Here is a 25,959-nt window from a genome sequence, read left to right as displayed (position 1 = left end):
ACCGAGCATTAAATGCACCCCCAGGAGGCATGTCTCATGTTTCCTATTTATTATCTCCTTCCATTTCCCCAGAGTTGGCCACCATTGTTACTTCTGAAACTACAGAATCATTTTTGCTTGTATTTTACTTTATGTAATGGAGTTAAATATATGTGTTCTTTGGTGTGTAGTTTTCTTATCCCAGGGCATATTTTTATGAGATTTATCAAAGTTGTTCATGTGACTGTTCTTTATTTTTCATTATTGACTAGTTTTCCACCCAGTAGACATACTCTGGTTTACTTGTACATCCTTGTGGTGGACATTTTGCTTAGAACACTGCATGTTAGTGGACATTCCAGTTTGGGACGATTATAAGTAATATCACTATGTACGTTCTTCACAGTGTAGACAGTTTTAGCCATGACTATGCTGCTAAGTTCAATGGACAAATTGCCTTTGGGATAAGTTGGAGTGTACATGAGGCATTAACGTGTTTCCAACTTTATCTTAAACAACCAAAATCATCAGTTGAAGTAAATGGGTCACTGAAAGAGAAATCTAATGTCCATTCAGAAGGGTTTTAAATACCAAGACATCTGGGAGTTAGCATAAGCCCGTGGCTGAATGTCTGTGAGGGAAAGCTAGATAGTAATGAAGGGAATCTCAGTGTTATCTGAGAGACACGCTTTATACAGCAAACCATACCTGCGTGTCAGCTAGCGCACTTATGAAACTAATCTAGCCAAAGCCAAACCATAGATTGTTGTAATTTCTCCCCATCTGTACCATTGGTGAAGGAGAGATTCCTGCCAAAGGACTATGGACATGGTAGAAAACAGTGTGCTTTAGGTCAGCTGAGAGTCCCAGGGCAATCAAACACAAATATCCACCCATAGCTGTGGTAGTAGCACATCATACGGTCTGCAGAGCCTCCTAGGGAATATAATGAATAGCCATGAGCATGGGCCAGGTTTTCGGTCATCCAGAGGGCAGAACTAGTTCCTGCAAGGGAACAAACCCGCCATGCAAGGATAAATAGGAACTCCGCCTGGCTCCTTGGTCGGGGGTGGGGGAGATTGTTGAGCTATAGTACCTTGTTTGAGGGGAGGGGAACTTGCAGTCAGACCACTTAAAGCCCTCTCAATCTCATGAGCTATCAAAGAAAAGTATAATATTATGTCTTTGGCCTTGCATGATATGAGGAGCAGGAGTTGTGTCAAAATTAAGAGTGGAATCCAAGAAGTGAGCCAATTTGGTTGAAATGGACATAGGTGAGACCTCCTTTGGAGTTGCCGATGATAGGTTTGTAAGGATGATTTTAGTTTTGGAAAATTCCCAGGACTTGACAGTCTTGCCCTTTGAGTTTTGTCCCTTCCTGCTTTCCATACAAAGAATCTGAATAAGCAATGTAAGCCCCGGAGAGAACTGGCTGTGAAGTCTAAGATGGGTGTGTGTATGTGTGTGTATGTGTGTGTGACTGAGACAGAGGGAGAGAGAGAAGTCCATGCGTATTTTTAAGTTGAGCATCATGCATGGATAGCCTATCCCACGCCCTTACTGCAGGAGTTCTGCAGATTCCTATTCTAATCATAATACATTTTACCCCCTTGGCCCTGGTGGTAGGTATGTTCTGTATTATGCTCACTGGGTGCAGACATGAAGTAGAATTCATCTTTTTGTCACTCCAGGTCTAGGGGAGTGTTTCTAGTTTCAGAATGTGTAGCTTCATCATGTAGGTGAGAGGACAATACAAAAAGATGCTCAGTAAATATGATGACAGTGATTGCCTAATTGTTGCCTGTTCGAAACATGGCTCTTCTCAACCAACTGGCACAGAAGGTCCCCAGGGGATTCATGTCACTGAGAAGCACTGATGTGTGTGATGGACCTTTCAGCAGATACAAAAAATCGTGTTAAGGTTTGAATATGAAGTGTCTCACTCAGGTTCATGTTTTAAATGCTTGATCTACAGTAGATGGACCTATTTGGGGGGGGGTTAGAAATTCAGGGAGATGGGGCCTTGCTGGAGGATGAAAGTCACTGGGGGCAGGTATTTATGGGTGTATTGTTCTTAGTGACTCCCTACCATACTTTCGGCTTCCTAGTTAGTCATGAAGCGCACAGCTCTTCTCTTCCACACCCTCCTACCACTGTGATGGCGTGGACCAGATAGCCGTGGACACTGTGATGGCATGGACCAGATAGCCGTGGACACTGTGATGGCATGGACCAGATAGCCGTGGACACTGTGATGGCATGGACCAGATAGCCGTGGACACTGTGATGGCGTGGACCAGATAGCCGTGGACACTGTGATGGCATGGACCAGAGAGCCCTGGACACTGTGATGGTATGGACCAGAGAGCCGTGGACACTGTGATGGCGTGGACCAGAGAGCCGTGGACTGAACCTTCAAAAACTACGAATTAACACAAATTGTCTCTCCTCTAATTGGTTTCTGTAAGCTGTTTTGGTGAAGGTGACAAAAAGCTAATGATCCCTGTCGCCAGGACTACCTCCATCATGTCCCAGCTACTGAGTGAGTTGACATGTCTTCCATTCACCCCATGTAACCCTCTCCAACATAATTGAAAGCTGACTGACCGGTACCCAACTATTTCATCAGAGAATGCTTTTATTATCTTCGTTTAAGTAAGAAAGGAGGGGGGATGGCTTGGGAAAGGAAAACAGGAAGGGGGGCAGACGTGAAGAAACACTCTTAGTCCTTGCAAAATGGAATTCAATCCCATCCTCCGATGTCCCCACGCATGGGATTTGCTCCTCATAAAGGGATGAAATGTCAGCAGACTTGCCTCTCCTTTCTACTGACTTTCTTCTTCACGCCTCGTTTTTATGGTTTTGTTTTGACATGCAAAGCGTTTGGCTCCGGTATGTTTGGTGTCTAACCAGAAACTGGCTGTGAGAATATAATTAGATGAGGAAGAAGTAAGAAAACAAAAGCCTGGAGCCTTTCCCTTTGGGATAGAGAGGACACACTCAGCCAACTAGTCACAGGCGGGCTTTTCTTTTGCCCAAAACTTGATCCTGCAAGGCACTGGTACCATCATATGCCACCTAACAATGTTTTAGTCAGTGGCAGATCACACGCACAACAGTGGTCACATAATATTTTATTTCCTAGTGATTTTGTAGCTGTCTTGGGTAAGTACTCACTGTGGTGTTCATATAATGACAAAATCTCCTAATAAAACATATCTCAGAACATAGCCCTATCATTAAGTAGCACATGACTCATTTTGCTCATGGCAAGTCAATTCCTCATAACACACCAGACTACAGTATGATGATCCTGCAGTCTCTAAACCATCCAGGAATGTGGATATTATCACGCTCCTTTTATTTGATATAGAAATTGAGGCTCTCAGGAATTAAGTGATTTGGGAGTCCTATTGCTAATAAGTGCTGAAGTTAGTATTTGAATTTAGCTCAAAGATGAGCTAATTTGGGATGCCCACATTTTCCCACCTCTCAATTAGAGTCATTTGGATCCCGACAGACCTGAGAGATGCCCTGATCCCAGCTGGGGTCCACAAACAGACATGAATTTGCCTTTGTATTCTATTCACTTTTCTTTTACATTCCATGGGAAATTATATTTGGGGGTAGTCCCCCCCCCATATATCACAGTCCTCATCATCAATAAGACTTTTCCTGTTATTGGCATATGGAAGTTTCTACATTGCTTACTTATGCCTGCCATTCAAGTGACATTGCACCTACATGATTTCATTCAGGTTTTTGAACTAAATAAAATAACATATATTAAAAAAAAAATCCTCTCTCACTTGGGAGTGTCTTCTGGCCTTGCTTTGGGAGATTATGGAGAATTCAAGGCCCCAGGGAAGCTGCCTTCCTGGAAAAGGGAGTTTTAGCTCCTAAGTGACTACGAAGTAATTTACACAGTCAATCATGTATCATTCAGGAGTTGGCAAACTATAGCACTCTGGCTAATTCCAGTCTTATATATAAAATTTTATTGGAACACAGTCATGTCCATGTGTTTTGGACTCTGTATATGGTACCGCATTGGCAGAGCTGAACAGTTGCAACAGGTGGACACTGACAGCTGGCACAGCCCCAAATATTTACTCCAAGTCTTTTACAGGAAAAAAATCTTGCTAATTCCTTATTATATTAATTGTTCGGCAAACCTATTTAAATGTGCGCTATGAGCCACACACCATACTGAATAATGATGACATGAAGGTAGATCAGAGAGATTTCTTGCCTCTGAAGCTCACAGTCAAGGGCAACATCTGGGACTAACTATAGCAAGGAATCTTTCTCTGGGAGAAGGTTAGATGAGGCTTGACAGGCAGGAGAAATAGGGTCATGAAAGATTCTAACAGCCCCCCAAAGATTTTGTGTATAATGTTGGTAATGAGAAGTCATCAACCGTTTTTTGAGTAGGATCATTGTCTGATATTTTTCTTGGACAGATAAAGCTCACTAACAATGTCAAAGAACCGTTTTATATGCTGCGAGTGTTTTACGTGCAACTGGCTGCATGGAACATTATCGTTTGGCATCTCCCTCAGCCCTGCGGTATCCTTAGGACTATTTGAACTGTGGAGCAAACACTCAGTATGATGTAAAGAAGTTTGCTTATTAAGAATGTCTATTGGGGGGAAGGTGGCGGGGAGAGGGAGGATGGATGAGAGGGGGATCTGTGGTTGGTATGTAAAATGAATTAAAAAAATTTTAAAAAAGAATGTCTATAGAGTATGTCTATGACAAATAAGTGTTTGAACAATACAGAACCTAATTGTTAGGTCTATCATCTTAATCAAAGTCACCGCACTCATTTGCATTTGGTGAGTTTTATAATTAAGGAAGCACTCTTTCTCCTTTTCTACTTATACCTATACATTCTCCTGTTTATATTATGAGAGTGATCTACTGACTCATTGGGCTGGGTTTGGGAGCTTACCAGAGAATGCGTCTTAGAACCCCCGTCTTCTCTGCTGGTATAGGCAACCCTTGTCTTCTCTGCCTATATAGGTAACCCCCTTCCTTCTCTGCCAATATAGGTAACCCCCTGCCTTCTATGCTGATATAGACAACACTCTTCCCAGGTCTCCACTCTTAACTCTGTCTTCTATGAAGAGTGAGGTCATCAGAAGTCGCAGTCTGACTCCTTACCACCCACCCAGAACACTGCCATTGTTAGACCTGCCTGCTGTCGATAAAAGAAAAGAACCTCATTGATTTTGCTGATACTAACATTCGGGTGGAGGAGATTTCTATGTTAACAGAGAGTCAATTACTAACCCCACGGTTCCTCTTTAACTTAGTTCAGAGTCCAAGTTTACTGTCATCATTCTTAGGCATGTAACCTCTGGCCCAGTCTGTGCAAGATCAGATATGAGGAGACCAATTAGGAGTTCATTGCAATAGCCTGGACAAGAAATGCTGAAGAACAGAACTAGGGTAGAGGCAGCCCTGGGAAGGGAGCAAGGCCTGGAGAAATCAATAAGGAATCCAGGTGGCAGAAGTTGGTGAGAATGGACGGGAAAGATGAGGGATAACATTGCCCCTTGCTTGAGTGCCAAGAAGGATGGTATCACTCCATGAAACAGAAAACAGAGAAAGAACACCAGGTCTCAGGGGAAGACACGGTGTTGAAGTTTGAATGTGCTTTTGAAGGTGTCCAAGCAGAGATTTCAAATGTGACTGGATGCATGAGTCAAAATCTAGACAGAAGCATGGCTTGAGATGCAGCTTAGGGAACTGGTATGGAACATGTTACAGAAGAGAATGAAGCCTCCTTTGGGAACAGAAGTTCCCAAAGTGACAGTAACCAGAGACTGAGGAAAGAGCCCCAGTGAACCAACATGGTCATGGAGAACAGAGGCTTGAGGTATTTGTAAACACCCGAGATGTGGTCAGAAAATGAGGTGAGTTGCATGAAGGGTGGCTATGGCATAATCATACTCCTTTTAATCCCCAGCATAGTTTTGCCTCAAGTTGGAAAGTGAGTTTGTAGATGAAGAATCTGAGGATGTAGGATACAAGTTACATTACAGTTTGATTGTACGCACTCCGTGTTTCACGTGTACGTACGCTCATATATTTATATGATAGTAGTCTATCTGTTCATCTGTTTCTAGATAGAATATGATTTGAAGACAATGGAGTCTGGCTGAAATAGGATGAATTTGGAGGGAATTCTGGCCTTGAGAGAAGGAACTCTGATGAGTGAGATCTAGTTGGGTGTTCTTTGGCATTTAGTGAAATACATGCTGCTTGGGACGTTGGGATGTAATGATGGCTGGAAATTGGAGGTAGAAACTCTAGAAGGAGATGCATGCAAAGGAGGGAGCCCCAGACACGCTGCCAAATGGTCTTTCACTATGCAGCTCACCTGCAGGGACGAAGCTGCTGCCAGTTTTGTGATCATAATTCAGTGGTGAGAAGTCTGGAAAAGCTGAGTCAAACTCTGGCTGTTGTCCAACAGAGAGGTAACAGACTTTAGAGTTTACACCCCACCAAGTTGGAAGGACTTAGTTAAGCCCTCAAATTTTCCTAAATTTTATTTTGAGATAATAAATTCGTAGAAAGATACAAAGATAGGCCCCGTTCAGGCTTGACTCAGTTTCTCCTTGTGGTTATTTTTTACATGATGATAACATGCAACCCAAAGCCTGGGGATAGTTCAATATCCAGTTTTGTGTAACCGCTACTACCATCAAGACACAAGCTATCCATCACCACAAAGTTCCCCCTCCCTCATAGCTCCCTTAGAGTCATGCCAATATCCCCCAACCGTCTCTACCCTCTGGCTACAGATGAAATGTTACCAATAGCTCTAATTCTGCCAGTCGTGAGAACATTAAATATGTACAGTTACACTATAGGTGAGTCTTTAAGACCATCTTTTTTTCATTCACTGTGACGCTCTTGAGATCCACCCAAGTAGTATCTACCAGCAGTCCCTTGGTGTGGCTGAGCAGTATCTTGTGATGGGGCTGTAAAGCAACTTGGTTTGCTATCTACTGATGACGAGTGTCTTGCTCATTTCCAATGTCTTGTTATCACACACACACAACTTCCGTGATCACTAGTGTATAGATTTCGTATGCACACAGTTTTTATTTCTCTAGAACAAATGGTCAGGGCTGTAGTTGCTGTGTGAGATTTTGTCTAACTATATAAGGCGATACCATAAGGTCTGTATTGTAGTAGTAAAGCCTAAGCTCCAAACCTAAGCAAAAACTCTAAGTCAGTGAAAAATGGGTATCACTCATTAAGCTCAAAACCAAACCTTTATGTGTTCACAGAGAGTTATCTTAGGCCTTTTCTATACTAATTTAGGTCAGGTATTTTTATTTGTTTCTCTTCAAGCTCACTAATACTACTACTGTTTCGAATTTGTTTTTAAACCTCTTGAGATTTTCATCTCAGATACTGTGTATAATGTTTCTAGAACATATTTTTATTATATTTTCACTGAGATGTTAAACATTAATCAGAAGCTTCCTTCACGTGGTCAGTCTTGAAGAAGCTGTTGACCCCCTGGGCTTCTCTAATCTTATACAAAGCCACCCCACGTCCTACAAAAATATGCATGGCCTTGCTCAACCTCACCTGCATGGGTAAATATATAGCCATTGACAAAGCAGGTAAAGTTGAAAACTCACCCTCTGCTCTTGATCCAATCAGTAATGGCCAGGGTCTGTTGGGGACAGTAATGGCTGATGAATGGGGAAGTGAGAGAAGATGGGAATATGTTTTGTCTGTGTGGTGACGTTGTGTTCCTCTGAAATGTAAAAAAAAAAAAAAAAAACACATTAGCACCATTACTAAATTTGTAAAAAGAATTGTTTGTGCTGTATAGTTTGGTAACATGTAGGTTTTATTCCAGCTCTGATGTTCCTCACTTGTAGGGTCTTTGGGAAAGACACTAAAAGGCCCTGTTTTATCGGTAGGGCCAGATTCTGAGAAGTAGGGATAACGCTGTTAGACCCAACCTCTGGGTTGCCGTGAAAATGCTATGAGGTGATAAAATGCAGAAAGTGCTTGGGAAATAGGCGCTATGCAGCAATCACTAAATGCTGGCTGTTAGTATTTATGAGTTGGTGGTATTGTAAGCTTCATGGACCCTCCTTTTGATCTATTTGTTATGACAGATGAAGAGGAATGTCAGAGAACTGTGATGAGTTGGGTCTTTGTTGGCTATGAGAGAGGAGGCTTAAACATGTACATTCATCTGATAGGTCTCCACATTTTTAAGGCAGTGCCGACTAGGCTTGAGTTTGAAAGCATGTCTATTCCGCTAAGATTTGCTGTTCGCTGTCTTTTATGATAGAATTGATGGGAGTGCTATTAATCTGAGTGTAGAGAAGACACGTGGAGGCACCAAGTAAAAAGCCGTGCTTCCTGTATCAGTCAAGGGAGTATCAGTTATGCTTTCGGTAATGAATGAATCCCAAATCCAGCAGCTCAATCCAGCGAAGATTTATTCTCTTTCATGCCCTATGTGTATTTATAGGCCAATCAGCAGCCCTGTTACATCTAACCATTCAGAGGCTTGGGTTGACAGATGCTCCTCCATCCTGTATCTGTTCCAAATGAAGTGTGCAGACAGCTCCCTGGTCTCATGGCCAGAAGACAGAAGCCTAGATAATCATGTCTGAGCCCCTCACTAACTCAGCCTGGAAGTAATTAATGCTACTTCTACTTGTGTGTCTCTGCCCAGAAACAGTCAAATGGCTCAACTCAGTTGCAAGATGGTTAATAAGGACAAGGTTCCAAGCTTCCAGAGAGAACTAGATATAGGTGGGGCCGGTAATCTTCATCCCACACCTCCCACAACTTCCTCCTTCTCACAAAGGAATCAACCTTAAAATCACTTGAAAATTGTCCCCTAACCAAATAGACTACCCTTCTTTAAGTCAATCAGCACAAGTTACAAGGTGATGCTAACAGATCATATGTTATGAACAGGTGAATTCTCAAGTTCATCATACTCTGCATAAGCCTGCTGTTACTTAGGATTCAGGGATGGCAGTGACAGCTACACTCTAATGACCATTTCTACTCCATGACCCTGTCAATGCTGCCTGCCACTCCTCTCTTGCTTCCCAGGCTATTTTAATAGAGTCCAGAGAGTGCAGGTATCCTGAGCACACCTCTCTCCCTAATGAGGACAATAGTCCCAGAATGCATAACGCTGGCTTCCAGTTGCTCTAAACCAATCTGCAAACTCAAATAAAATAGAAATGTGTGGCCCAGAGAAAGCCATCTGGCTGCCCAAACAAGGGCAAAATTCCCACAGTGTGGCATTTGTCTAGCTTTGTGCTGGCCAGAGTCTGATCCACTGAGCATTTGCTTCCCAAGATGCTGGTTGAGAAAGTACTTGGAGAGTTGAATATGTTTGAGAACCACCCGGTGTTTCTCTTAGGACAGGTGAAGTCATCATCAGATGCTTAAAATGTTCCCAGAACAGGGGGAAAGGATACTTATTCATTTACTCAATGGTTGAGAATCTTCTTGGCCAGAGAACTCCGTTCTTTTGACATCAAATCTGTTAATACACCATGGAAATCATTCATTAGAAGACATTTTTTTAAAAGGTCAACTTAGGAAAATTCACTGTGATAATTCAGAATGCTCCGTGATTCACAGCTAGAGTCAAACAGTCTCCTAGGGAGGATGTTCTCTTATCAAGAAACATCCAGGGGCTTGGAGATGGCTCAGTGGGCAAACTGCTTACTCTGCAAACCACGGGATAGAGTCCTGGTCCCTGGGTCTGACGTAAAAAGCTGAACATAACTGTGTATACCTGTGATCCATGCACTGGGAGAGGGAGACAGGAGGATCCCAAGGTCTAGCTGGATTGGTGAGCTCTGGATTCAGTGAGACACCCCACTCCACAGAAAAGGTGGAGAGCCACTAAGGAAAACAATTAAGGTCACCCTCTGACCTTCATTCACAAACAGGCATGTGCACCCACATGCACCCACACAAGGAACATACAAATCTCAGATGAAGGGATTTATGTTCAGGATTTCCTCGAGAAATACGTTATCAGTATTTTTGTTACCATAAGTGAAACAAAGCCGTGATTAGTTGACTTGTTTTAAATGGTTGATGGATACATAGAGATTCTTTCTCCTTCTCTCTGTTCTTGTGTTTACTTGGCATTTTTACATAAAAGCATTTTAAAAGGAAATATTTAACCCCAAGCTCCTAATGATTTATTCATAATGAGAGTGATAAAAGATTCATCATGCTCTAAAGAATATTCTAGGCACTTTGTACACATTACCACTTATTCACCATAGTGTCTGTGGTGGTTTCAATGAGAAATGCACCCTACGGTCTTGGGCATTTGAATACTTGGTCCCCAGTGGGTGGTGCTGTCTGGGGAGAATTTGGTGGTGCAGCCTTGCTGGAGGAAGTATGTCACTAGGAGTGAGCTTTGAGTTTAAAAACCCTCACAACACATCCGGTTCATTCTCTCCACTTCATGCTTGCCTTTGAAGATGAGAGCTCTCAGTTTTCTGTTGCTCCTGCTATGCCCGCTGCTGGCTGCCATGCTTCCCCACCATGATGGAGTCATATCCCCCTGGAACGAAAGCCAAAATAAACTTTCTTCCATAAGTCACGTTTGGTCATGGTTGTTTTATCACAGCAACAGAAGAGAAACTAATCTGGCCTGTTGATGTGGAAAGTACTCATCATCATCATCCTCTTTTTATAGGCTCAGATGTGTAAAGACATGCCCTCTAGATCATAAAATGAAAGAAAAGGAACGGTGGCCCAAGGTGGATCCAGGCATGACCACTAAGCCTATATTTGTAACAAGTGTGCAGTATGCTATACTGGTACTAAAGGAGACCAATCCCGTGTCCTCTGGCCAGCACACATCTCCCTTAGAGGCAAACTAGTGAAAATCAAATCACAGTCGAGGTTGATTGTCATGTGTGAGCAAAGAAAACACGCACAGCCTCTAAGAGCTGGAGCAGACGCGAGCCCTTGTGCAGGTAGTGTCCACCCTGTGCACCTCGATCCCTCCTTCACTGTTCTGCTACGCACCCACAGCGCATGTCTTTCCTGGAGATGGAAACTAGGCATGGGGCAACAATACCCTCCAAATCAGAGCGAGAACTGGATTTAAAACCTTCCACTCTTCAGTTCTCCAGAACAAATAACACACAGCTTTCTTGGTCATTCCATAAACCCCACTATCTACAGATTTCAAGTTCATCGTGTGAACTGGAAGAATGTTTTGCTTTGAATGAAGAAGTATCAGTTCTGTGTGCCATCAAAGGAGGCAAACATGACCAAGCCCAGGCATTTTAATTTATTACCACTTTGTGGACGTCTCCTTAATTCTGAGGCAATTTTCCAGACAGTACTAACCACATTGTGTCCAGTAAATATGAAAACAATGAATATAAAAGGGGCATGGAAAATATTTGGGTTGTATTATTCTTTTTAAGTTGAAAGTGAAGGGAAAATGACCAACGCTATTTGTATGATGACATTATGGATTTACTAGGAAAGGGCTCACAAAACAGTTTTCCACAACCCAGGCTCTGCGTAAGGGAGGGTGGCACTCCAAAGAAGGGGACATTATCAGGAGTGTTTTGTCCTCAACAAGAAAAATCTTCACACACACATACACACACACACACACACACACACACACACACACACACACACACACACACACACACGTGTTTGTGTAAGTTTTATAAAGACAAATAGTATGCAATTATTTAGAAGGGTAAAAAAACAAGTCTCTTTTGTATTAAAAATGACTTGGAGAGATTTTACGTCTTTAAATCCAAGTGACCCCATCTAAGCCAAATTTTCCATTTATAAGCAACAGTCTTACCCAGTTATTGACCATGAGGAGCTATTGGTGTACTCACATCCATTTTTAATCTCAATTTTTGTTTGTGAACAAAAGAAAGCTACTTACTTACTTGGCTCAGTAAATGTTTGATTGTTGTAGGGCGTAGAGAGCTGCAATCAAAAGGGAACCTTCCACGTCAACGACCACAACACACTCATCCTTAACCCAACCGCCTGCTGAAGATTTTAGGATGCTATAATGGGCCCAGACTGGACCAAGAGCCCCCTCCTGGAGAAGTGAGAAGAGAACACATCCTAAGTCACGCACCCTAAGTCAGATTTGTTATGGACTGGTTAACTCTCCACAGGAATGAATGCTGAGCTGAGAAACCTTACGTGTAACGTGAGGTCCAATCAAGAAAAGAAAGAACAGCCCCCTCCCCACTTGCCTAGCAGGTTTCACTGAGAAACAGAACGAAACTTCCAGGATGAGAACCTGCAAGCCAGCCATGTTCCAGCTGCTATTTAGAGAGCTTAAATTCTGAATCCCAAGATGCTATCGTCCTTGATTAAAAGCATCAAGGAAATATTTTAATGAAAATAAAAACAGACCAAGGAGAGGAAGCATGATGCCTAGAACAGGGACGGCGGACTTCCTGATTGGTGTTGGGCAGTAAGAGGGAATCGTATCCACCCCTTCTCAGTGTCAGGCAGAAACACCTGCCTACTTCTCCACTGGAGGACAGGACTGATCTCTTGGTGAAGTTAAGCTGCTTACATAGTGACCTGTTGGCTCACTTTTTAACATTATGTAGCCTGCCTCAGTTCTTAGCAAGAAGTCTGCTTGCCACAGGTAATGTCCAGGTAGAATATTAAAAAAAAAAAAAAAATCTAGAAAATTTGCCTTCTAGGCATTTCAAGTTTGAGGCAAAAACCAGATTTTCATTTGTCGTTGAAAAATACATCGGTACCTCCAGGAGCTCTAGAAAGGAATTTTATTTCTCCCTGTCTCCTACCAACTGAGCAGCCAAGCATTCCTGTGAACGCTGCCGCAGTTTAAGACGGAGTCATGTTTAATTTTTTCCCATGCTTTTCCATTTGACCTTGGTCCCTTCTTTCCCTAGAGAAAAATCTGAGATTCCTGAAGAATCCTTGCGTCTCTAGTGCAGCCTTTCTCAGCCTTGCATTCTTGCCTGTAACACTGTGGGCTAGCCTTTCTTCCTCTCAATTAACACATCCTTCAAGGGCTTTGCTTTCTAAGACATCCCCCACTGAAAGCCTGTTTTGTAGGTAGCGTTTGGATGTGCGTGCGGTTAGATATAAACCTGCTCTCATAACTAGTAATGAAAAAGAAAGACTGCTCTTTAGCTGTACCCAAATCCCAAGGCATCTTCCCTACCTAAAGAACTGGCTGTGCGAGCCCCACTGTCCATGATTAAATTCTTGCCCCTGCTCTAAGCTATGGGCTGATGGACCAGGCGATGTGCTTGGAAATTCAGGTCACAGCCTGACATCCAGACTATGGAAAATGACATATTCAACAGGGTCTGAATAAGATGCAGCGCTCGGTGCAATGGTGTCTACCAGGCTCCGGCTCCTGCTCTTTGGAGATTGTATTATGTGAAGCTATCATCACCTATTGCTATTATTTGCTTCTCTTCCTGGCTCTTTGTCTAACACTTGGTTTCACAGAATGCCATTCAGCCGGTGACAGGGCAGCCTCCATGGTGGAAAGGGCTTCCCTTGCAGGTCTAAAGGGTACAGGCTGTTGCTCATAATTAGACCTGACAGTTATTAAAGTGTGCCGGTGTGCCTGTCTTTATTGAGAAGAGTTATAGGCCCACGGGAGACAAGAAGATCCTGATACCGTTGGCTGGCCCACCAATGAGTCTGTTGGCATAGCTTTGCGAGGGCTGCAGTGGGAATCCAAGATCCCAGGGCTTTGGGGAGAAAGCGCTGTTCTGTGTAAGAGCTTCAGGCAGCCAGGAGGAGAGGATGGTGGGGGAGGAAGAGGAGGAGGGGAAGAAGTGGAGGAGGGGAGAAGGTAGCATTAGCCACCTCCACCAACCCTCCTATAACATGTCTATCCCTGTGGGGTCCTGACCCGCTAACTTTCCCCCTTGGCTTCTCCTCCTGCGATTCTCTATCTTATCTCCTGAGGTCCATTTCCTCCGCCTGTCAAACTCCACCTTGATGGGGTTCTGCATAGTGTGTTTCCTCCGCCCAGAGGCACACTGTCTGCTTCCTCCTCCCTCTCTGTTAACTCTTGCTCACCCACGTCTCAGCTCATGGAAAACATCTGCTAAAAGCAGACTCAGGATGGATACAGGAAGTCTGGAGAGATGGCCTAGGCCTTAGGAGCACTTGTCAGCTCAATCAGGAGGACTGGAGTTTGGATCCCAGCACCAGGGTAGCAATCTGTGTGCCCCCTGACCTGTAGCGTGTGTTCACATACACACGTGTACATGTGTGGAAGTCAGATGTCAAAGTTAGGAGTCTTCCTCTATTGCTCTCTACCTTCTGTTTTTGAGATGGAGTCTCTCAGTAGACGTCAAGCTCACTGATTGGTTAGACTAACGGGCCAGCAAGCCTCGCCAGTACTGAGATTACAGATAGGTGCCGCCACAGAGCTTTCTACACGGATGGCTGGGATCTGAAGCCACACCATTGGACTCGTATAACAAGATCGTTTTCCTTACTGAACTCTCTTTCTTGCTCTTGAATTTGGGGATTTTGAAGGGCAAGAACTTTGTTTTGTCCCTATATGTTTAGTAAATGTTTGTCAAATGAATAAATAATGAATAAGTGATTGAATGAATAAGGTGAAAAATTAAGGGAAAGTGTGGGAGAATATAATCAGATCCTAATTTTTATTTATGAGTCAGGTGTTAAACCAGACACCTCCAGACTATAAATCGAGGCGTACCGTTTATATTAATGTCCTAGAACTTTAAACAGCACTCCCATTTGAAACTACATCATTTGTAGTTTGAAATGGCCTCTGCCTTGCTTCCAGTCATCTCTAGTGATGGCCTGCCTGGGCACCCCTCCATCCAACTCTCGGTTCAGACACAGGAAACCTAGCTTCCCTGTGTCCTAATGGCGGTGTGGACCAGTTGACACGATCACTTAAGCTCCATCCATTGACCAATTAGAAAAGAGCTGTGGAGGAAGACAGTCATGTCTCCAGGGTCTTCCCTCCTCTCCTGGGCAACTTTTCCCCAGGGGCCTACAAGAGACCATCTATCACTTAATCCAACAGCAGCTGGGATTCTCACCATGTGTGAAAAAAAAGTGCATTCAACTGCAAGTTGCAAGTCTTTACCAAGCTGCCGTAGGCAAGGAAGGGGGTTTTGTTTGCCTCAGACACTGGAAAGTGCAAACATACATAGGTTATCCGGGACTTGTTGTACGTGCTCCGCCACTTCCGGCTTTCCATCTTTCAAGCTACAAGATGGTAGTTGTGCAGTCTCTGCTCCATGCTCTGCAAGACAGTGTCTATATTTCAGCAGCAGAACAGAATTGACTCTTCTTTAGAGACCTAAATTTCCCTCCTTTCCTCTCTCCTTCCCTCCCTCCCTCCTCCCTTCACTCCTTCCTTCCTTCCCTCCCTCTCTCCCTCCCTCCTTCCTTGCCCATCTCCTACAATCACGTTGGTGTACTCATCCTTCTGTGAAGCCTTTTATCTTTCATTCAGGGAAGATGGTCCCACTGTACAATAATTCTCTCCTGAGAGCCTCGGGAACCTCAGTTCTCTCCAGGGTCATAGCATCAAGACCACAGCTCAATAAATACTTGTTGGATGTCATTCAATTAAAATCCATTGGCACAAGATAGATTTTATCCTTAGAGATTTTCCACCCAAAGTCATTGTAAAGCTGAGGAGAATCTTGTTGCTAGACCCTGTATTCAAAGCTAGACCACATTGGAAGGCTTTCAAAAGATAGCATTCTTGTTAGCTGGGGCTGTGCACACAGAGCTCTGAAATATACTGAAAGACTACTCACTTAAGACCCCTAAAGACCAAAGCTAAAGTAATACCAATTTTAGAGAAAAAAAAAGTTTATTTGATTTGTTAGTTCTGTTTTGTTTTCTCATGTAGCCCAGGATTGCCTTGAACTTATTATATAACTAATGTTTGTTTTTTTGAACTCTTGATTGTCCTGCCTGTACCTCCCAAGTCTTGAGATTACAGGTGTGCACTATCATGCTCAGCTTAACGTGTTAGGCTATGGGTTCTATTTTCAGCACTGTGATAGTGAATACATACATACATAGTTGCTTTATACATATACATGCATACATACATACATACATACTTGATTTACAACTACCACATATATATATATATATATATATATATATATATATATATATATATATATATATATATATATATGTATATGTATTAGATGAGTTATCATTATATAGCCCTGACTGGTCTGGAATTTGTTTAGTAGCCCAGGGTGGCCTTGAACTCACAAAGATCTTCCTAACTCTGCCTCCAGAGAACTGAGATTAAAGACTTGTGCCATAATACACACACATAATAAGTAAGTAAATGTAAAAAATTAAGAAATAGAGTAAAAAGCGATTGAGGAAGAGCCTTGACTTCGACTTCCAGTATCCACATGCAAATGCACACACACGCATATATGCCCACAGAAAGAGACGAGGGCAAGCAGCTCTTGGGCCCCACCAAAAGCCTACTTTATTTTAACCTACAACAGTATCTTCCTCGCTGTCCTTCTCCTCTTCCTGGGTTCTTGTTCTTCATCTAGTGTCCTTCTGTTAGCTCACGGAGCCCTGATGCCTTTCACAGCCTGCAGTCCTGACTTCGCTCTCTGACTGGCCCCAGGATTGACCCCCGGGGCCACAGCTAGGGATTATTTTTGTGTGATCAGACCACTTACTCTGGTCAGTCAGAACGAGCCCTGCTTGATTGTCTCTGTGACTGCAATGTAGCTAGAAGCCAGCCCACCAAGTAGACTGCCTGCAATCCCCGGGAGGGCCGCGCTCTTAGACTCTCCAGTATGTTTCTGACTGGAGAGGCCCTTGGGTTTACAGTAAACACAGGAGCTGATGTCCTAACATTTTCCCCTTCAACAGCTCCCGCTCATCGGCACCTGTGTCTCAGAGTCTGAATCCATGGATCTGGTGCTTGGGATTGTCCCTCCTTCCCAAGGCTGTCTCTCTCTGGAGTTGTGTGCCTTTGGTTCCCTCTCCTCCAAGCTCACCACCTGTACACCAGCTCGGTCCTCCATATCCCCTTCCTAGGAGCACTGACCCCTAGACCTGGAGGATAATTTAGCACCACCACCCTAGCCTGTACCTTGGAACACACTAAATTAAAAGAGCCAAGACCCAAAGGTTGCATTTCTGTTTTATCTTTTTTTTCTCCTCCTCACTGTGTTCCATTATGATAAAAAAAACCAAACCAAAACAACACCATGCACACCAGTAGCATGACTATACGTCCAAGGAGAGAATGAAAGGAAACTCCCCACACTGACAGTTGCGAACCCTTTCCATCCACATATGAGAACAGCAAGTGGTGTGGAAGGATGCTTCCTTCATTTTCTTGTCCATGCAGCTGCATTACTTTTCTGTTGCTGTGATGAAACACTATGATCAAGGAAACTTCTAGAAGGAAGTGTATTTGGGCTTCCAGTTCCAGAGAGTTGGGGTCCATAAGGGAGGGGAAAGCATGGCAGCAGGCAGCACACATGGCAGCTGGAGCTGGAAGCTGGGAGTTGAAAGCTCTCATTTCAAACTGTAAGCAGGAAACAGGAACGAAGTGAAAACTGGCATGTTTTGAAGCCTCCAAACCACCTCCAGGGACATGCTTCCTCTAGCAAGGCCACGCTTCCTAAACCTACCAAACAGTATCACCAGCTGGGGGCCAAGTATTCAAACATCTGAGCCTACGGAGGACAGTTCTCACTCAAACCAGCACACCAGTCCTGTCAGAGAACCGCCCCATCTCCCAATGGAGGGGTGTCCAGAGAAAGCCTCAGAGCAGAAGACCTTTTCTTGGGCCCAAGTCACAGTTACCTTCAGTGCATGAACCTTTCTATGGTCCAATACAAAGTGACTGGTGGAGAGACCTGGAGTTCATCTGCAAAGCGCCCGTGATGAGCTGTGGTCCCTCTTAGGGAACAAGTGTGTTTACACAGAGGGGCCCCCAGACACTGGTTTGTTTTTGCTGGTGTATCCAGCCCTAACAACTCTCCTCTCAGCTTCTCCAGAAGATGCCAGAATATGAACACATTGGCCAGATGCAAGGATTTGTTTTGCCCTCCCACTCCACAACTCTATTAGCCACTCAAAAATGGAAGTGACCAGATAATCAGGTTTGTCTTCTATTTAACATGGTGGAAAATAACAAGCTGGAATTTTTAAGGACCCTGCCCTTCATTCCACTTACCACCTGTGAGGATTATTCTGGGTTTCCTGAAATGGAAACAGTATCCCATCGTCACTAGGGATGCTCAGGACCTGTAGGTACAATACAGTCTGCTGAAACACTTGTCACCATTGGCATATACCTACCAGCAGGCATGGGTCCTGTTTATATACAGTTCAGACTGATGTCTTCAAATGCTTCTCAGCCCTGGCCTTACCCCACCCTCTACAGGCCTATCCTCTTGGGAGGCAAAGCTTGACGTTAGAGGCAACTGTTCTAGAGTTTAGTTCTGGCCTTTGTCCACATAGTCCACCAAAAAGATTGAGAAGCCCTTTAAAACAACCTTCTCAGCGAACACAATGAAAGAAGAATCTTCACAAAGCATCCTGTCCAGATATGGTACCCAGCAAAATTATCCCCCAAAATGAAGGAGAAATAAAGGCTCCCAATAAACAAAACCAGGGAGTACATCACCCCTGCCCCCTTCCACTGAGAAGAAAAAACAGGATACTTAAAGAGCAGCAGGAGAGCTTTGGAAGTAAAAACACTGTGGAGACAGGTTCAGAATATAGAAATCCTGGGGCGGGGGGAACAAATGGTTTTCAATTCCTATCCAGGGAGCAGAGGTTTCCAAGTAGATGAGGCTTCTAAAGAAGCCTTTATGAAAACGAAGATTAAAAACTAATCCTAGCGGACCACCCATGGCCCCCAGCCCCTCCCAAATTATGCTAAAATGTTTGGAGGAGCTGTTGATTAAGAAAATACATAGTGATCAAATGAATACAGTACCCTTTTTTAATCGGATGTCTATTTTTATGAATCACGGTATCTGAATACATTCTAAAAATAGCCAGGGAGATCTGGGAAGGTGGGTCTTAGCAGCTTGTGGAGACTGCCGATATCACAGGCCTTTTGCAGGGTTTGTGCATTAAGACACAAGTCAGAACACAGGTTGCCGGGGACTCTGCTCCAGGAATTTATTGTTTTTCTAACCAAATGCAGAGGCACCTGAACCGGGAAAGGTGCAGCAAAGTCAGTTTCTGTATTTTCTCTAGCCTGGGGAATTCAGGGAAAAAAAAAAAAGATGAGCAAAGACGTTGATTATTCTGGGAATGAATGAGGGATTCAAATTTCAAATCTCTTCTGAGATAAGAATGGGGATCTCTAGCCAAAGATAGAGCTTTAGGCTAAAGAGAGCTACCCTACCTCAAGGTCTGCATCCTAAGAACTCCTACCTCAATTCTACAGCTAGGCTGAGCTGAGTGTGTGCAAGTCACAGTCTACAGAAAGGGCAGAGTTACGCCTCCCAACCCGCTCTTCCAGAGGGGACCCAGGCACCTGTGCTGTGGTTGTTAAGCATGGCACATTGTAGCTCTCTGTGGTTCCACAGGACCCAATGACTGATTCTGGCCACTGACTACTGGGAAGATAGAAAGGTGTCATTTTTCTATCTCTTTGCAAATGCACCAAGCTCATTGGTCTAACGGTGTTGGAGAGAGGGTCCCTTCAGTCAGCCTCGGCCCCTGAGAACTGTGACTTCTCCACTAAAATCTGTGATGATCAGGAAGTCTGATGGAGCTCGGCTCGGCTTTGTGCTGTTCCGATACACCACCACAGAGGTAGTCGCTCCTCAAGAAAATGTATTTATTTCTTACAGTTCTGGAGGCCGGAGAGTTCAGTGTCAAGTCTAGCACCTGATGAGGGCCTTCATGCTCCACGTGCTCAGTCATTCTGTGGCAGGGGGGCAGAAAGGCAAGAGAACAAGATGGGGCTCAGCTTATTCTTTTACAGGGAACCCCCTCACATGACAGCTACCCCACTTCTGCAGTAACAACCTTCATCTCTTCATGAGGGCTCTGTCCAGATGGCTTCCTGAAGTCCCCAGCTCACAACCCTCGTGAGGGAGATTCAGACCCCAGCACGTCGGCTCGGGGGCACACATTCAGGCAGAGCCAACGGGAAAGAAACCTTCTGTGAGTTAAAGCCACTGCAAATTTAGAGTTGCTTCTTCTTCACGCACCAGAGCGGTGGTTAGCTTTTAAGTGCTTTCATACGATTGTATTGATATGTCAAAGTGACTTTTCATTTAGGGGTAGCAACCATATACCCTCCATTCGCCCATTGCCTGTCCTAACAACCAGTTGATCTGGCTAAGATGGAGTGGATTTTAGGAAAGGAGCTGGGAAAGGCTGCAGCCAGTCATTGTCCAAAGCAGGAGCTCGACTGTCATCTCTTCCCAGGCAACAAGCCCTGCGAGCAAGGCAGGGGAAGCATGCGCCACCAGGGCTCAGAAACCACAGGACTCGAGCCTGCGTACATTCGCGGCCATCAATCTAGCTCTTTTCATGGGCACGGCCTTTTTTTGTGACTCATTTTTTTAAATGACACTTTGAACACTGGCCAATTCGAATCATTTTAGCCCCACACCCTGGGACTCTTGAATACACTTGGGTTTGTGTTTGGACAGCTTTGACGGCGTTTTCTCCAGCCCACTGTTTAACTGCACGCTTTAATGACAGGCGAGGATGAATTGGGCAGCTTGGCATGTGTCAGGTTGTGAATGCAGGGATGAAGGTTCGGATGGCTCTCTCCTCTCTCCTCTCCCCCCCTCTCTCTCCCCCCCTCTCTCTCCCCCCCTCTCTTTCCCCCCCTCTCTTTCCCCCCCTCTCTCCCCCCCCCCCGCTCTCCCCCCCCCCCGCTCTCCCCCCCCCCCCCCCCGCTCTCTCCCTCCCTCCTCCTGGAATTGAACCTGGGTCCTCTAGAAGAGCAGTCAGTGCTCTTAACCGCTGAGCTATCTCTCCCTGCCACACTTCAGGGCCTGGGATTGATCTCCTGGATCCATATGGTGGAAAGAGAAAGCTGATTGCTGCAAGCTGTCCTCTGACCTCCGCACGAGTGCTGCAGTACCCCACCCCTCCAGATGAAAGTAGTTTAGAAAAATTAAAGTGTTTCTCTTCCTACATTCTGGCTCTGCAGCCTGGAGTTGTGCTCAGGGAGTCCATATCTTCAGCTAGCTGTCCGTGCCTAAGGCTGGAGTTGTCTAAATCATACTTTGAGAAATCCTGAACTAAAGAAATGACTCATGAAGTGATTTTTTTTTTTTCAATTTGGAGACCTTGAACTAGCTATACAGCTGAGAATGACCTTGAACTTCCAATCCTCTTGACTCTTGTGAATGCTAGGATTATAAGCGTTTGCCACCATGCCTAGAAAATGCAGTGCTGGGGGGGTAGAACCCAGGGCCTCATTCATGTTAGACAAGTATTCTGCCAACTGAACTACATGCCCAGTTCAACAATGTTTCTCTCTCTCTCTCTCTCTCTCTCTCTCTCTCTCTGTCTCTTTTTTTTTGGTTTTTCAAGACAGAGTTTCTCTGTGTAGCTTTGGTGCCTGTCCTGGATCTTACTCTGTAGACCAGGCTGGCCTGGAACTCACAGAGACCTGCCTGCCTCTGCCTCTCGAGTGCGGTGATTATAGGTGGGTGCCACCCGGCTCAACAACGTTTCTTAACATGGTTAATAAATATAATAAAAACCAGGTCTGTTGGCCCAAGCCTTTAATCTTAGCATTTGGGAAGCAGAGGTGGGTAGATGTCTGTATGTTTAAGACCAGACTGTTCTACATAGTAAGTTCCAAGTTGGTAAGACCCTGGAAAAAACAACACAATATATATACAAATAATATATATAATAAAATAATCTATTATATATAGTAGATAATAGACTGATATGTGTTAATAAATATAAATGTACATCAGACTTCTGGCAGATTTTAAAATGTCAGTGTAGATGTTTGGGATACTTAAGATATTCTACTTCCAATTTATGTTCTAGCTAATGCCTACTCTCCCCTTTGCAGGAGGCAGAACCTGGGGTTCATTTCAGGGCCTCAGCATTGTGAACTTAGCTAAACTGCATCCAGAGTGGACCCAAAAGAGCAAGCTCTTAACTGGTCCTTGGTACCACACACTCAGGCATTCTGGACAAAAGTTTACTGTTTCCAAGAGTAATTGGGGCCTCTGACACCCACCCTGAAGGTCTTCCATTTCCAAACCAGGATGGATCTGAGCGCTGCCAGTCTGATGCTTGGCTGCTTCCAGATCCAGGACCTTTTGGGGGAAAAATGCAAACATAGCCCCAAATCACAAATAAAATAAGAGAAAGAAAAAAAAAAAAAAACACCCTCTACTTTACAACACCTAGTGATTTGGGCACGATTCTTTCAAGTGGGCATTTTTTCAACAGTGACATTTAAACATGGTCCAACATTGTTTCCCCATTGCTACTTCCCCTCCTTTGATAGACATCTCATTATTAAGCATCTTATTATTAGCACAAATGCTTTCCGTGAAAATATAAAGGCAAGGATGCTTATTAATCAGAAAGCCAATTTCCTATTCAGGCACATAGTCAGGGATCTTGGAAAGCGTGAATGTGCTTCTTTGGTTGGAAGGACTGAGACCAGCTTCCTCTGGAGGCACTCGATCTGCGGGGATAATGATATCCTGGGAAAGTACACGGTGAGACCTGAGCAACACTCCTTACAGCTCTGGCAGTCCTGTGGATCTCGCCCGGAGGCTCACAGAGGACCTGATGGACTCCTGCAAAATGAGATGTGAAGAGTGTGAGGACCTCTGTGCCTTGTCCTAGTTCCCCTGGGATTCGCCTGACCTTCCAGCATCACAGAATCATTCCTTCTGCCCTTGACACTGCAGATCTTAGCACAGGTGATGCAGTTAGGGATTATATCCACGAACTCTGGGGTCATGCCCCTGGAATCTGAATTTCAGCTTACTAGCTGTGTGCCCTTGGGTAAATTACCAAGTTCTCTGGGCCTTTCTCTGTGAAATGGATTGTACTGCCTGCTACATGTATTTAAAGATTAAATCGTGTGGATGTAGATCGCACAGGGAACTGAGCAGGAGCTATTTGCTAGCCCAGGACTGAAGTGCCCTGCAGAGACGGTGGTGAGGTCATCAGTCTGAGGAGATGATCCAGGCCTGCAGAATTTCCCTGGGCAAGTATCTGGTCTGGAGTCTCCCCTTGCTGTATAGCTTTCCTAAGGTCTTGTTAGTCCTAAAATCCTCAAAGGTGGCCCCCAAAGACTCACAACTTGGTGGAGCATAAATTCTGAAGCAGTGTAGAGAAAATTTTTAAACATTCTTTGTTCCCAGGCAGAGTGAGGTGTTGGAGGCACATTGCACAGTGAGCCGGATTCCTTCCGTCATAGGTGTGGCGGTGTGTACCTCTAATCTCAGCAGCTGGGGTCCCGGAGCGGGAGTTCACAAGTCTGAGGCCAGCCAGGGCTACATAGCGAGACTATGTCAAACAAAAACAAAATTTAACAACAACAACAAAGAATTTTTCAGAGGCAAAAAGGACAAGAGAAACAGTAGAAAGGGAATTATTTCCAAAGCCAATCACTGAACACTGCTTTTTAACACTAACTTTTAGATGACAGTCGGCAGATTTTTTCCTTCTTCCAAAGTAGAAAGCATTTCTTTGAAGAGAAAATATGATGACTGCACCTTGTCCAAGAATGTTCAAAAAGCTTTCCAGAAATTGCACGCCATCATCCCACAGGGGCAGCTGGTTCCCAAGCCCTCTTCTGCATACAGTCCCTGAGAACAAAGGCAGAAAGTTGCTGACCTGCCCCATCGCACCAGGGCAGTGCCAAGTGGAGGCTGCTCCGATCTTCGCCTGGCTTTCTGAGTTTCCAGCCACAACCAGGCTGTTTCTTTGTCACAAAAGGCTCGATCCTATGCAAATTGCTGAGCAACTCGGATGTGAATTTGAAAGTTCACTCTGACCTTTCTTGGTGTCTGGGACAATGCAGTTCTTTTAGTTGGTAATGGGAAGACATTAAGCTACCTGGCTGACTTGCTTTTGTAGGGAGTTGCTACATCCCCATTTTTTAATGCACTGAAATTTTTGCTCAAATGCTCCTCTTCGGTCTGACCTGCAGGCATTGTTAAAAGGCAAAGAGGGTTATTTGTGACCTGCTTTGGGTTTTACAACTTTCCCAAAGCAATTCAGCAGCTTTCTGTTTTAATGCAATCTCCCATTTTTGGTTGCATTATTCACCTAATAAAAGTTTATGTTCATTAGCAGTGGATAACTGTGAACAGAACAACAGACCCAGGAGGAAATTTTGGGAACCCAAACTTTGATAGTTGATGGTTGGGAGTGGGAGTTTAAGGGATGTGGGGTGGGAGCACTGTTGAATCTTCAACAGGAGTCCCTTCAGTTATCTGTGCTACTTTTTTACCATGCTTCCTCCAGGTTTCTGGAGAGTGAACTCTCTCTTCTCATCCTTCCTTCACAGTGGCATTTTATGTTTTCTTTCAAGAAACTCTGTGTGTGGGGAGGGGCAGGGGAGACAGGATCTTCTCAGGGAATCGCCTGCCCAGTGGATATTTTTCTAGCTATGAAAACAAATAGAAAAATAATAAATAAACACAAGTCTTTGCATTGTTGGATTTCTGAGAGAGTAAAAAGCAAGACAAATTTATATAATAACCCAGCCCACTGAAGGAGCCATGGGGTGCCAGGGAACACAGGATTAGGGCTATCTGAAGAAAAATAAGGTTAGGGTTAGTTGAAGGAACATAGGATTAGGGCTATCTGAAGGAACATAGGGTTAGGGCTATCTAAAGGAACATAGGGTTAGGGCTATCTGAAGGAACATAGGATTAGGGTTTTCTGCAGAAACATAGGGTTAGGGCTATCTCAAGGAACATAGGATTAGGGTTTTCTGCAGAAACATAGGGTTAGGGCTATCTGAAGGAACATAGGATTAGGGTTTTCTGCAGAAACATTGGGTTAGGGCTATCTGAAGGAACATAGGATTAGGGTTTTCTGCAGAAACATAGGGTTAGGGCTATCTGAAGGCACCCATAATTGCTTCTTCCAAATCTGCAATGAACTCACCAGTAACTTTATGCTGTTCCTCAACTTCTGAGGTTTCCCAGCATGTTGTCACAGACTATGCCTATTTCCCGAAGGGGCACTGGGAGCTGGCTTTGGACCATGTGGTGGTATTGTGTTCCCCAAAATATTGTGCACCCTAATAAACTTATCTGGGGTCAGAGAACAGAACAGCCACTAGATACAGAGGCTAGAAAATGGTGGCACTCACACCTTTAACCCTAGCATTCCAGAGGGAGAAATCCATCTGGGATCTCTGTGAGTTTCCAAAGGCCACATTGGAAACAGCCAGGCATGGTGACACATGCCTTTAATCCCAGAAAGCGAGCCTTTAATCCCAGGGAGTGGTAGAAAGCAGAAAGGTATATAAGGCGTGAGGACCAGAAACTAGAAGCATTTGGCTGGTTAAGCTTTCAGGCTTTCGAGCAGCACAGTTCAGCTGAGAGCCATTCAGAGATGAGGACACAGAAGCTTCCAGTCTGAGGAAACAGGATCAGCTGAGAAGTTGGCCAGGTGAGGCTAGCTGTGGCTTGTTCTGGTTCTCTGATCTTCCAGCGTTCACCCCAGTACCTGGCTCAGGTTTGATTTATTAATAAGACTCTCTAAGACTCCTGCTTCAGGAGCACACTCCTCTGAGTGCTTTCAGCACTGCATTTGAGTCTCGGGACCACACCAACAGCAGACATACTTACTTTTAGTGGTACTTCACTTTGGCCAGATGTGGAGACCACATCTGTAATTCTAGCACTTGGGAGGCTAAGGCAAGAGGTTTGCCACAGGTTTGAGGCTACCCTGGGCTACATGGTGAGTTTGAGGGAA

The sequence above is a fragment of the Peromyscus californicus genome, unplaced genomic scaffold (assembly GCF_007827085.1).
Source record: "Peromyscus californicus insignis strain IS unplaced genomic scaffold, ASM782708v3 Scaffold_13__1_contigs__length_99412109, whole genome shotgun sequence".
Taxonomy (NCBI): domain Eukaryota; kingdom Metazoa; phylum Chordata; class Mammalia; order Rodentia; family Cricetidae; genus Peromyscus; species Peromyscus californicus.
The sequence above is the reverse complement of the archived record's forward strand: the minus strand, read 5'-3'. Positions refer to the sequence as shown.